Below are 14,024 nucleotides of genomic sequence, written 5' to 3'. Positions count from 1 at the left end.
TACAATTTGCCTACTACTTTATGCACACAAATTGCGCGCAGCGTATATTACAGACATTTCAAGGGAAGAAGTGGATAGCTGCGTAGCTTCAAACAGTACTACAGTATTGGAAAAGTTAAGATAACGAAATTTCAAACAAAGCGTTAACTTGACGATGCACAACAAACTGCGGGTCGGTCCGAGAGGTTTAGACAAGATAAACTTATCCCATAGTTGAGCAAGCAATTTGTTTTGAACTTCGAGGAATCGGTATTTGATGAGGAAATGCATATGAAAGGAACCCTGGCAATTAAAGGTAGCAAGAGACTTGTATCGAGATCAACTGACATGAAGGCCTTAACGCATTCTTATAAAATTATGTCAGCTGTTCATCTGGATGGTGGAATTGTCTGTAAAATTAATGTATTGTGCTGCGAGAAGTTGGAGGTGCTCTGCCCAGACCATTCTTTTTCGTTTGTGAGATTTTGCAAGGGCAGTAGGGAGTATTTACGTCACAGCACGCAAGATTGGGAAAACGGACGTAAGAGAACTACACCTACGGTAAGAGCAGTGCTTTTGGCTAACAGCGGGTCAAAATAACTTGCTTTTGCTCGATTCCTGGTCTGCTTGTAAGAATCATACTCCTTTCGAGCAAACTATCACTCGCGAATTGCAATTCATACCAGCTGGAAGCTGTGGACAAATTAGGCCTCTGGATGCTTGTTTTCTCCGTTACTATAAAACATTATCGCACTACCTGCAGCTACGCCCGGTTCCAGGATAGGCTCCACAACAGACTGTTTCGAATTTGGTTGCATGCAATCACATTCCATCAGTCCTCATGACCCCGTTGCACCACGCTCACTCTACACGCAGTGGATACCGGCCTGAACGTTCTGCGACTCCCAAGGAGTTCGCCTTCGACCTTGATGGTGCGAACCTTTGTGATCACTGTGGTGTGCCATTTTTTTTTGTTCGGTATTCATGGTGCGTGTTAATGGTTTGCTCTGAACATTTCTTGGATGTCGACGCTGTCCAATTTGTAAAGCGTAATAAGTATATCTCATAAAGGCTGATCTGCACCTTCCGACACTCGTTTTATTTCGCCCTCATGATGCACATTGTGAGTAATTAGCAGCGAATGTTTTTCCTGTCATAACTGTTAACACAAGAATTTCAAACGCGCCGCACTAAAGACAGAACTTGCCACCTCGCACTCAAGGGGTTCCTCCTTAGATGAGAGCTCGTGCACTCATTTAGTTGCGTGTAGCACGGTAACTGTGACCAATAGCGAAAAGAAGTTCAGTGTTTCATCGAGCGAAGCTATGTATCTGTAAAATGCAGAAGAATCAAATTTTTTGATTGAGTAGTGTTCTTAAAATCGGATTATACGTATTTCGTAGCAGACTTCGTGCCCACTCCAGCGACAAGATTCAAACACCGCTGAATTTAAATGTCGCCAGCTACAGTGGACAAACGACCATTGGCACGAACGTCGCCAACCTGTAGCGCACTTACTTAGCTACCAATACCCTGCAGTCGCGTCTTGTCGCCTGAAGCTGTCGCTAACGTAGGACGTAGCCTAATGCAACAATTATGTCATCCTTCGTCTCTTCCTTTCAAAATAACGAATATAAACGTACTTCTCTTCAGTTAAATAAAGGAAATTAATAACTTCCTGCTCGATGTGATACTCCTTTTTTCCTTTAACGCACACAAAATGTTTCGTCCATGTTAATCAACATTTTTGAAAGTAAGAGGAACTTGACAATGTAAGCACGTCTCAAACTGTTTAGCCTTTACATGGAAGCGAATATCGACTGGAAAACTGGCACCAGCATTTCCAGAAGCGTTACTACTATTGAAGTGTGTACATGATCATGAGGAATAAGTAGATGTATATTCAGGCGTGCCCCACACTAGTGTATTAGGGCAACTGCTCTTCATTTTGTATAGTAATGACTTGGCACACAGTATTAGTGGTTACCTCATATATTTCGTATATTATGCAACCGTCTATAATGAAGTATTGTTTAAAGCAAGCTGAACAAATGCACTGTCAGATCTTAATAAGATTTCCACGTGGTGCGAAGATCGGCAATTTACTTGAAAGTACACGAATGTAAAATTATGCACTTCACAAAACGACGAGAAAAACCATCCCACGACGACAATATAGTCACAACTGGAAACAGTCAACTCATTTATATATGGCTTTAATAATTTTTAAGGAAATGACATCAAACCATGACATAGGCACAATTTCAGATGAACTATGTGGCAGGCTTCAGTTCTTGGCGCGAACTGGGAAAATGCAGTTATTGTACAAAGGAGACTGCAAACAAAACATGTGTGATGTCTTAGAATATTGCTCAAGTGTCTGGCAGCCACACCAAATAGCACCAGCACGGGATAAGTAACATATTTAAAGAAGGGGAGCACAAATTATTGGTTTGACTCCCAAGAGAGCGTCAACTGAAAAGCCTGAGCTGGCCAACACTTAAAAGATAAGACGCCCAATTGCCCCGCGAAAGTCTACGCACAAGATTTCACGTAGCAGTGTTAAGCGAAGAACTTTGATAACAGACTAATTGCAGCGCACAGAGAAAATCAAGCAGTCAAAAGGTGCGAGAAGAAACCCTAACACGTGTACCAAGCTAAGAATCCTCTAGCATGCACTTCACATGGGTTTGCGGAGTACGTATTTAGATGTACAAGCGGCTTTGGGAAACTGATTCGCGAAACCCTGATTTGAGAGCTTCATGTGAACGTAGTAATTGCGCTAGAATGCGCCGAAGCCGAAGCCGAATCCTGCAGGTTTAATGCTGGTTTTGTCTTTGGGTCACAGCAGTGAGTTCTTCCAATAACGTTTTCATATTTAAACTCTAGTGCTAGAAACTTTATTTTTTCTATGCGTTTTACAACAGCTTAAGGCTTAAATGAAAATATAGTTTTCTTCCCTTTTCATGGCTTAATTTGGTTACACTGATGTTCCTGAGACTAAGTAACGTGTGTGTTTAAAAATTTACGTCATGTACAAATACCGATAGAAAATTTTTATTACTACGAGTCTGAGATACTAGCACACACTATAATAATGGCGGACTTTGTTGAAATGTGGGACTTAATAATGCAGGTCGGTTATTACGTCCAAATCATCAAAGCGTTATCGCTACTAGTAAGGTTTTATCAACTGTTTGGTTCGGTCGCAGTTCATTTAATCAACGTAGGAATTTCCGTGTGGCTATCAAGACGGAACGATTTCTTTCTGAGCAGGAATTTGAAGCATTAGTAAATGCATGTGACAGTAAAAAGAATTTCTGAAGGAAAAAGAAAAAAAATCACATCACTGACGTTAGCATTTGTCCTAGATCTGGCTTTCAAACATCGATACATCACATGGCAACGTGCAAGCGGCACAAGTGGTTCAGTCAAATGACAAAACCATAATGTGGAACTTCGCACTTTTCTGCGACCTGTAAGAGTATACAGTGCAGAAAAGTTATAAAAGTGACTTCGGGCCAACAAGATATCATGCTGTGTCCAGAGTATGTGATATAGAATCCTCTTTTCAAGGTCTTATAAACGGTAATATTCAGGGTACTGCGGCGAAAATGACTAGTACTGAGAGTCCAAAAGTTTATGGTGATAGCTGGGAAGAATTAGATCAAATTACACTTGAAGACTATATCGGTTTGTTGTTATTGGCTGCGTGTATAATTCGTATGGTGAATCAACAGTCTACAGGCTTCAGTAACAGGCAGATCCATCTTTCTTGCCTAATGTCACAGAATTGTTACCCTTCTGATCGAAGAGCAAATGACAAGTTAGCACCTATAAGAATTCTAAGGAAAACGTCAGTGAAAATACTTTCGAAACTACGTAACCAGGAGACGAGTAAACTGAACCTACAATAGCTTTTGGTAATTTACGAATATTATGCCCTTGAATACCGAGCTGTTATGATCCAAAATGTATGTACAGGGTGTTCCGAAATTATTCGTTCAGGTTAATGCAAGAGGTAGAGAACATAAACGTCCTTCGGTAAGGAACATACGGCCTCTGAAATCTACTCGTAATCTTACGGAACATTTTGTTAGGGAGGTAAGCTGTTGAGTCGGTGTCGCTGACAGGGAACGTGTACTGGCATTCGAATACCAACAATTCACATGTTTGGGCGGATGGTAATTCACGACATACCGGCGATTCGGTGTTAATGTGGAGGCCGGCATTCTCGGTGATACGTTGATTGGACAACACATTCTTCCATTTCGCCTCAACGAAATATCGCCGCTTCGTGGGACGTGTGTTATTAGAACTACTGGACGATGTGCCTCTGAATGTTAGACGAAGGATGAACTTCCAGCACGATGGGGCGCCACCCCATTTCAGCACTGCTGTGAGGAGCCGCCTTCTGGAATCACTGGATCGCCCGAGGTGGCTCTGTGGGCCAGACACCAACGTCAACTCACGTGTCTCCACTTCTTCCCCCATGGGCATAAGACGTAACTGGCCTATGAAACAAAATGAGATCTTGTCACTAGAACTGCTGCTGCTGGCACCATTGCGGACACGACAGGACTCTCATAGCGGATTCGACAATCAGTGGTCCGACAATGCACTGCGCGCATACAGCGCAATGCTCGCGTATTTGCGCAGTTTCTGTGAATGCCACTGCTGCAATTAGTATGCTACACTACCTGCTGTTCAAGTCGTCCCTGGCATCAGAAATTGTTGTCAGGGGCCACATGTACCATAAATAAATACACTGAATCGCCAAAGACACTGGTATGGGCATGCGTATTCAAATACAGAGAGATGTAAACAGGTAGAGTACGGCTCTGCGGTCGGCAACGCCTACACAAGACTACAAGTGTGTGGCGCATTTGTTAGATCGGTTCCTGCTCCAACAATGGCAGATTATCACGATTTAAGTGAGTTTGAACGCGGTGTTATGGTCGGCGCACGAGCGATGGGACACAGCATATCCGAGGTAGCGATGAAGTGGGGATTTTCCCGTAGGACGATTTCACGAGTGTACCGCGAATGTCATGAATCTGGTAAAACATTTCATCTCGGATATCGCTGCGGCCGGAAAAATGCCCTACAAGAACGAGACCAAAGATAAGTGAAGAGAATCGTTCAACGCGACAGAATGCAACCCTTCCGCAAACTGCAGCAGATTTCAACGCTGGGCCATCAACAAGTGTCAGCGTACAAACCATTCAACGAAACGTAATCGATATTGGACTGTTTATGACTGGAAACATGCTGTCCGGTCGGACGAGTCTCTCTTCATATTGTATCGGGCGGATAGAAGTTTACGGGTATGGAGACAACCTCATGAATCCATGGACCCTGCATGTCGGCAGGGGACTGTTGAAGCTGGCGGAGGCTCTGTAATGGTGTAGGGCGTGTGCTTTAGGAGTGATACGCGACCCCTGATAGGTCTAGATAAGATTCTGACAGGTGACACGTACGTAAGCGTCCTGCATCCATTCATGTCCATTGTGCATTCCGACGGACATGATCAATTGCAGCAGGACAATGAGACACCCCACACGTCCAGAATTGTTACACAGGAACACTCATGCGAGTTTAAACACTTCACTGGCCACCAAACTCCCCAGACATGGACATTATTGAGCATATCTGGGATGCCTTCCAACGTGTTGTTCAGAATAGATCTCTATCCCGTCGTACTCTTACCGATTTATGGACAGCCCTGCGCGATTCATGGTGTTAGTTCCCTCCTGCACTATTTCAGACATTAATCGAGTCCACGCGGCAGTTCTGCACGATATTGGGCAGGTGTGTCAGTTTCTTTGGCTCTTCAGTGTATGTCTGCCTCCATGTTCTCCTCCTACTGTATTGATTTGAACGAACAGTTTCGGAACAGCCTGCATACGTATATAAAAGTATGTGAGGCTTTTTCAGGAGAGGAGCACGGTTAGAGTTGGACTGGAGTGTTGCAGCGTCAGTTGGACGACCCTATTGCAAGACAGTTGGAAACTGTGAAGGCGACATCGGATGGCTCAAATTACAGTCTGCGAATGCGCTAGTAGCAATGACAACACGACTTCCGTAAGTCCAACAGGAGGTCGGAAAAGCACCCAATTCGAAATGAAACGATCCTATCTCTGACGAGCCGCCTTGGAGGAGAGGGAGCAGGAATTTAGGATACGTGAAAAGGAAACTTAGGCCACTGCGTCGGCGAGCTGACGACGCTTCGGCGTGGGCCGGCGTGGCGTATCCTCTCTCTCTCTCTCTCTCTCTCTCTCTCTCTCTCTCTCTCTCTCTGACCTTATCAAGCGCTGAATTAGGCCGCTCTGGCTAGTCACGGCATCCTGCCCGCTGCGCCCAGGGGCGGTGGCAAGAGGGGGGAGGGGGGAGAAGGGGGGGCTATGGGGGATATAGCTTCCCCCCCCCCCGTGGAGTATCATACTACACTGGATAAAATGACTTCAGAAATCAGCGAATATATTACTCCAACAGATTCAATAATTTTTTGTTTTATAATTATGTAGCAATATAGGTTGCAATGTATTTCAAACACATTTTAACAAAAGAATAAGAGCAGCAAATAAATCACTATCTAAACCAATAAATATCATTTAACTTAAAATGGGAGTCTTATTATTTATCAATGCACTTTTTTTTTTACCCTGAACTCCAAAACAATTACCAAAAACTACTTAAGCAACACCAAATTTTACCAATTTGTCGGTGGAGGACCCCGACTCTCCTTTTGTTAAGAGATATTCCATGCCCCCCCCGCTTGATCGACTTCTAGAATCGCCCCTGGCTGCGCCTGCAACCAATGGAATGACGTTGTCCGACAAAGTGTCTTCCCGGGAAACTCCGTGGTGGTGGTGGTGGTAGTTGTTGTTCTAGTTTGGAAAGCTGGTGGTCTGGAGGTCATTTTTAAGTTTATCTAGATTATCCCGAAAATCGCAGCTTCTAGCGAAAATGTTGCACAGTGCAGAATCCAACTACATCAAATTTCCTGCAAAGGAGGTCATATTCATTTCTCCTTTGGGTTTCCGCGTTGCATGGGTTGGAAAAATCGGAGAGTATTAATTAAAAACAGTGTTTTAAATTTATGATATGAATGCACATTGCTAATAAAGTTGGTTAAGAACAAATATTAAATGTCTGTACCGCATCTAAGAGCAGCAGAATCATGCTAAGGGATAAACGGTGTTCTGGGGGTGTTAACAGGTTGGTAAGGCGGTGGTGGAGGTTAGAAGCGTGAGGGATGTTAGGTCGCCAGATTGTGGTCACGTACTTCCCCCCCTTAACTGCTGTAAATAAATACCGACTAGATAAACCGATCTCACTGAAGATATTTTGTCAACTTCCACAGGAGAACTGGGCAGGTTATGCTAGGAAGATACAGTCCGTTTGCAAACTGAAGAGCGAGCAACACTATTTGTCGGGGAAGTCGCCTTTTCCGGAAGAAAACTGCCGTATGACTAAAAATGAATTTCACCTGTAGCAGTGTAGAACAGTGTGCAGAGATTTACACGTATTCTGTCCATACGCATTTCTCGGGTTGGTATCAGAAATTTTTCTGTATTGCACGAAGTGTTAACGCACTTTGTAGAAAATAAACACCTCCGGGTCTGTCTGCACACCACTCCGCCAGTAATTCATAAGGCGAGCTACGGAAGGGTCGGTATAACTGTGTGAAACTTACTGTAGTGTCTTTTTAGTGATTGTGCGGCAGAGGGAATGGGCAAATGAAATGCCTGAACACCGGTGAGCGAGGGAAGTGCGGCTACCTACCTTCCCTCAACCTCCTAACCTCCGGTTCCACTCCGTTACACCCTAAGAACACAATTTATCCCTTAATACGATTCTACTGCATTGTGGTACAAAAATTTTATATTTGTTCTTAACACACTTTATTTAACAGTACACAGGCTACATTAGTTTTTAAACACCGTCTTCAGTAACTTGCCATTTTTCCTTTTCCTGCAATGCGGAAACTGTTAGTCTATGAGAAAAAATGAGTAGCACCTTTCTTTGTAGGAAATTTGCAGTAGTTTAATTTTTTACTGGAAAACATTTTCGCTGTATAACGTGGTTTTCGTATGTTCGAGAAAAACCTAAAAAGCAACCTTTCGCAACCCCCTTCCCGTCCCACACACACACACACACACACACACACACACACACACACACACACACACAGAGAGAGAGAGAGAGAGAGAGAGAGAGAGAGAGAGAGAGAGAGAGAGAGAGTTTAGTAATCGCGAGAGCATTACAGAGATGCTAAAAACTCTACAAGACGATGCAAGATACGCTTGTATAACGGATAGGTTTACTGTTGAAATTCGACAGAGTAGACACTCTAAGATCAGTCGGGCAACATATTGCTGCCTCGTGAAGTGACCACGGTGTCAAAAATCACAGAAATTTGAGCTCACGAGAAAACCCCCGATTCTTCAAAGTACACAAGTCCAATATAAAAGGAGCTTCAAACGGCTGATTACTTTACAAATGAGTTAATGTGTTACATATTTGTCCTGGAAGTCGCTATGTGCTTTCATTACGAAACATTGGATTAATATAGTCTGGGTAATTTACCTTCCATTTTAAGCAAAAGTAAGTTTTCCAAGCGTATAAATTTTTATTGGCGCCATATCTCCCGAACGAGGTGTCGCGTCTTGCAACTATGTAACTCTGCACGTACACTTAGTGACACGTGCAGATACTGTTTACAAATATAATGCGATTAGAGTTAATAGTGAAGAATTAATAAACTAAAACGTCATCCCCGCTGCTGCCGTTTGACTACATGTACGACGGAAATGTAGTAAGCGATAAACATTTTTTCCTTTCATCATTTTGTCGAGGATGTCAGCGAGAAAAAGTTTCGAAAATTATGTGTACAGTTTTTTGGAAGTCAGTAAGTGCTCTCATCCTCAAATATTGGCCGAATAAATTACGAGGATTTGTGCGCCGTCAGTTACGCCTTCTCGAAACACACAGTTTCTAACTGTGATACTTGTCTTGGTGTATTAAACTTGTAAGCTTAAACATCTTAATTAGTAGATTAAGACAGCAATGTAAATAATTACATTCACTCACAATTGCGCGAAATATTAAAAATGTAATTTTTGTTGCCCCTGGAAGCCGTCAGATAGGCAATCTAGAAATTGGTCTGGGTACCGTGCGCTGGGATAGTCTTTCAGTAATACAGGTAACGATGGTAATTCTTCTTCCCATGCGCCATTCGCAAACGGAACAGGGGAAAAGATAGTGATAGTACAGTACCCTCCGCCACACACCGTAAGGCGTCCAGAGGGTATAGATGTAAGTACCAGTGGACCAGTTCGAACCCGCCAAATTATAGCGACGCAGAACCATCGTTACGAAACTGTATAAAAGTAACGTCTCTTCCGTAGCGTCAAAAAGACTGTGGATTGCAAAACTCATTGCAGTGATGCGGTCACTTACAAAGTTTACACTAAAAAGTCTCTGGCTGACTGCTCAAGACTAACAAGATAATCTCTCACACCATTACTAATTACAAGGACTTTCAATGCAAAATCATGTATAAACGATCTTACACCCAGTCACGAATATGCCGATCAGCAAGCATCGTTATATTGAAGTAATGACTCTAACGGACCTGGTAACTTTTCGTGAAGTCATGATAAATTTTAATGGTATCGAATGTGAAGGTTCGTGGAAGGCAACTGGCTGCTACTGACTAAATTGTTTATCCACTAGAAGCAAGAATACAAGGTATGAGTGAAATGTAATAAGTATTTGAGACGTGCGCGTGATCGTATGTAGTGCGGCTATCAAAGAAGTTTAGACAGTGGCTGGAAGAGAAGGCACTTGCTGAAGCGGACGCTCAGGCGTGGAGCCAGCTCGCCGGCCATCGTGCTAGAGCATACACAGACGACGCAAAAAATCCCTAGTTGGTCAAGGGCACGAGCCGGGAGCTGCGTTGCATATGGGAGCTGTCGCTTCTAGCCTTGTCACAAGCGCTTAAGGGACGCGCTTTCAAGCGACACGGCAGGCCTCGAACCCACTGCCTAGTAACTAACTCACAATACGGAAGCAATCTCTGCTTGGTGTAAACGCCCGGTAGGACGAACCAGCTATCGTGTGTGTAGCCTCTCCACCAACTGTATAAAATAGTACGAATCACGTCCGTGAGCTTTGACAATCTAAATTGTTTTCTGTCTCTGGAAGTAAGACTTTCGTTTGAAGCGTCGGCCTATTGTGCTGAGATGTGAGATTGACGATTCATCTAAAAGGCGCGCGCGAGTTCGTGTGTGCGTGTGCGTGAGCGTGAGCGTGAGCGTGTGCGTGAGCGTGAGCGTGAGCGTGAGCGTGTAAAATGGAGGAATATCAGAGATTCTACACCATTCAGTGCTAGAATGAGTAGTACAAAGAGTTATCAACTGATGTGGTCTGCGAACAGTGCTATCTCTACTATGGGTTGTATCATTTTGCTTACGAAAAAAGTTGATTTATGTGGTTGAAGACTCAACAAACCGTGAGGTTACTCCTGGTGGGGAATGAGAAGAAGGTACACGCCACCATTGACAAAACACCTTTACTGAAGGGGTCTGTGCGACCATCTGCAGCCGGAATGAAGAGAGGCCCAGTCTGTAACGTACACTCGAAGTTAACATGTCGAGTACGATGTGTATATCTTCGTAAGCGGATAAAACATGGTTGGATGGTTGGTTGGTTGGTTGGTTGATTGATTTATTTGTGGGAGGGGACAGAACAGAGAGATCATCGGTCCCATCGGATCGGGGAAGATAGTCAGCCATGCCCTTTCAAAGGAACCATCCCAGCGTTTGCCTGAAGCGATTTAGGGAAATCACGGAAAACCTAAATCAGGATGGCCGCACGTGGGTTTGAACCGTCGTCCTTCCGAACGCGAGTCCAATGTGCTAATCACTGCGCCACCTTGCCCGGTGGGTAAAACATCCGACAATTCCATTCGAAGTTTCAGATAACAGACGGCTTGATCATCGTAGGAGTACAGGAGGAGGAGGAGGAGGAGGAGGAGGAGGAGGACTCAGTTTTTTTTTTTTTTTATCGTGCTTACTGCAAATGATCAGCGCTACTCGCGAATGCGTATCGGCGTTTTGTGAAGTTTCGTAGCAATGAAATCAAGACTGCAACTGCTTATAAACAAACCGTGCTGCTGGCGAATTGGATGATCAGCCTGTGTGCCAACTCTCATTATTTCGTGGAACGTGTACAAAACTTGGACTAAAAGCGAGCCTTGTTGTAACAAATTTCGCCTTCCTAAGACCCTTTCCGCACTCTGCAGGGAACTGCCTGCTTCCGCCTCTCTTGCCATTATCTTGTCAGTCGTGTCAAACATAGTCCTGGAACGCCTAGTATGATGCGTGAAAAAGTACCTCCGATACAGGACTATACAGGTGGTGGCTCTCTCGATCGTGTTTCCAGGTAATAAGCAGGCGTGGGTAATAGCAAAAGCGTAGCAAACGCGTAGCAACACTGCACCTAGAAATCGATTACTCAGCATTAAGATGGTGTCTGGCAACTGCTGTCCCAGTTCCACAGTACACGAACGCTGCACGTTGGGCATAGGGGCATAGTGTGTAGGTATGATGCTAGGTACTGCCAGCACTCACATACTCCCGAAAGTTTCGATACATAAACTGCACAGGTAAAGGCTATACTGCAGGCACAATCAGAACTATAACAGTGAATCTTCGATTTATGAAACGCAAATGACGAAACAGTACAATAAACCATAACGTCTACACATTTCGACAGAATTCCTCGGTCGTTTGCGACATCACAGCGACAGTTTCGTCTGATATACGGACGAAGAAGGAGGGGAGGAAACTATTATAATAGACAGTCTTAAATCACCTTAGTCCCGAGGTGTAGGGTGGCGGGAGATTCGCAGCAGAATCCAAGTTCAGCTCCTACATTTCAAATGTGTGAACTTTTTCGAGGCAGACAAAAGTTTTAATCACATCACTGCTTCCATGGCAGTTGCTCTCTCGTTCATAACAGTATCCAAAATGGTGTACTCTTGTTTCAGAAAGAAGACAACGCACTAACGCCAGCACAAGCTTTTTCTATGACGTCACTCCGCTCTGACGTAAACATGCTGTTAGTGTCGGGAATCAGGCAGGAGCGTTACGAAGTGAAGAGTATGGTTTCTGCTGCTAACAAATATCCAATGGCAAGGTGGATGTGAAGTATCCACCTGGCACACTACTAACTTCACTCAAAAACACCGAGGGTCACGAAACTCGTCACCATCCTAATGCGAACAGGCAGGATTGTGTTTCAGTGTCTTCACCCCGCGGCACGTTCGTAACCATTTTTATTCCTGAATAATCAGCCTACCATCTCGTTAATAACAGAATGAATAACCTGTGATTTGCATGCTTCAAAAGACGGCGAAGCATGTAATAAATTGTTTTATTCTTTATTGATGCGTCGACTCGGGAGGCATGAAAGGGTAGAGTGGTTGAGAAGGGAGCGAGACAGGGTTGAAGCCCATCCCCAATGTTAATCTCAATTTGCACATTGAACAGACAGTAAAGGAACCCAAACAAAAATCTGGAGTACGAATTGAAGCCCAGGGAGGAGAAATAAAAATTTTGAGGTTTGGCGATGACACTGTAATTCTGTCACAGACATCAAAAGACTTGAGAGAGCAGTTCAACGGAATGGACATTTTTTAGACAAGAGGATATAAGAGGAACAGCAACATAAGCAAAACATGGATAATGGAATGTAGTCGAATTAAATCAGGTGATGCTTCGAGAATGAGATCAGGAAACGAGACACAAAGTAGTTGATGAGTTTTGCTATTTGGACAGAAAAATAACTGATGATCGCCTAAGTTTAGAGGATATAAAATGTAGGCTGGCAATGGTAAGAAAAGCGTTTCCGAAGAAGAGAAATTTGTTAACATCGAATACAGATTGTGTTACGAAATCTTTCCTGAAAGTATATGGCTGGAATGTAGCCATGTCTGAAGGGCATGGACGATAAACAGCTAAGACAAAAAGAGAATAAAAGCTTTAGAAATGTGGTGCTACAGAGAATGTTGAAGATTAGATGGATCGATCGCTTAATTGATGATGAGGTACTGAACAGAACTGGGGAGATAAGAAATTAGTGGCACAAATTTACTAAAAGAATGGATCGGTTGATAAGACATTCTGAGACATCAAGGGACCACCTAATTAGTACTGGAGGGAAGTGTGGGAGTTAAAAATTGTAGAGGGAGACCAAGAGATGAATACAGTAAGCGGATTGAGGAGGAGATAGGTTGCAGTAGTTATTCAGAGAGGAAGAGGGTCGCACAGAATAGAGTTGCACGCAGGGCTGCAGCAGACCAGTCTTCAGGCTGAAGACAACAACAACATTGATGCGTAATGGTATGCAGCAATAGCCAGCGGCTATCAGTCTGTTGTCCTAAGATTTATGGTTGGTTATGGTACGCCTCTGGCTTCAGATATTGCACACACACACACACACACACACACACACACACACACACACACACAGGCGCGGCTGTACCCCGCAAGGTCGCCGCAGCATCAAAAGGCGCCGCTACCTGAGCCTGGGAAGGCCGAGGCTCATTCAGCTTCAGCAGGCACTGTGCGACGCAACTCTGAGCCAGCACAGCGCTCCTGCCAAGTATTAAGCTCGGTGTAACGTCGCAGTTTTAGGTGGAGGTTACTGTCTGATGGACAGTAACTACTACTGAACGTTACTTTTGCTTTACAAAATATTCTTCTCTGTTCATTTCCCGTGTGTGTGTGTGTGTGTGTGTGTGTGTGTGTGTGTGTGTGTGTGTGTGTGGGAGGGGGGGGGGGGGGACGACGTAGGCTGTGTCAAATTTCAACAACATCGGCGGCGACTTGATTAGTGGCAGTGGATGGGGTATTTACTACAGACATGACGAAATCTCACAGAGAAGTGTTGCGGGTCTGTGAAACACTTTCGGCAACAGGACCCATTTCAATAGGAACAAGTCTGCAGTCATTCTTTCCACTACGCAAAGCACA

The 14,024-nt window shown here is 44.1% G+C and overlaps 1 protein-coding gene across 1 annotated transcript in view; it reads right to left on the bottom strand.

Moving 5' to 3' along the window:
- The window catches only part of LOC124803461 (translation initiation factor IF-2), a 562,926-nt gene that overhangs the window by 30,523 nt on the left and 518,379 nt on the right, over nucleotides 1-14,024 (bottom strand). The window lies entirely within an intron of this gene.

The sequence above is a fragment of the Schistocerca piceifrons genome, chromosome 6 (genome assembly GCF_021461385.2).
Source record: "Schistocerca piceifrons isolate TAMUIC-IGC-003096 chromosome 6, iqSchPice1.1, whole genome shotgun sequence".
Classification (NCBI taxonomy): domain Eukaryota; kingdom Metazoa; phylum Arthropoda; class Insecta; order Orthoptera; family Acrididae; genus Schistocerca; species Schistocerca piceifrons.
Note: the sequence above shows the minus strand (reverse complement) of the source record. Positions and strands in the feature narration are given on the sequence as shown.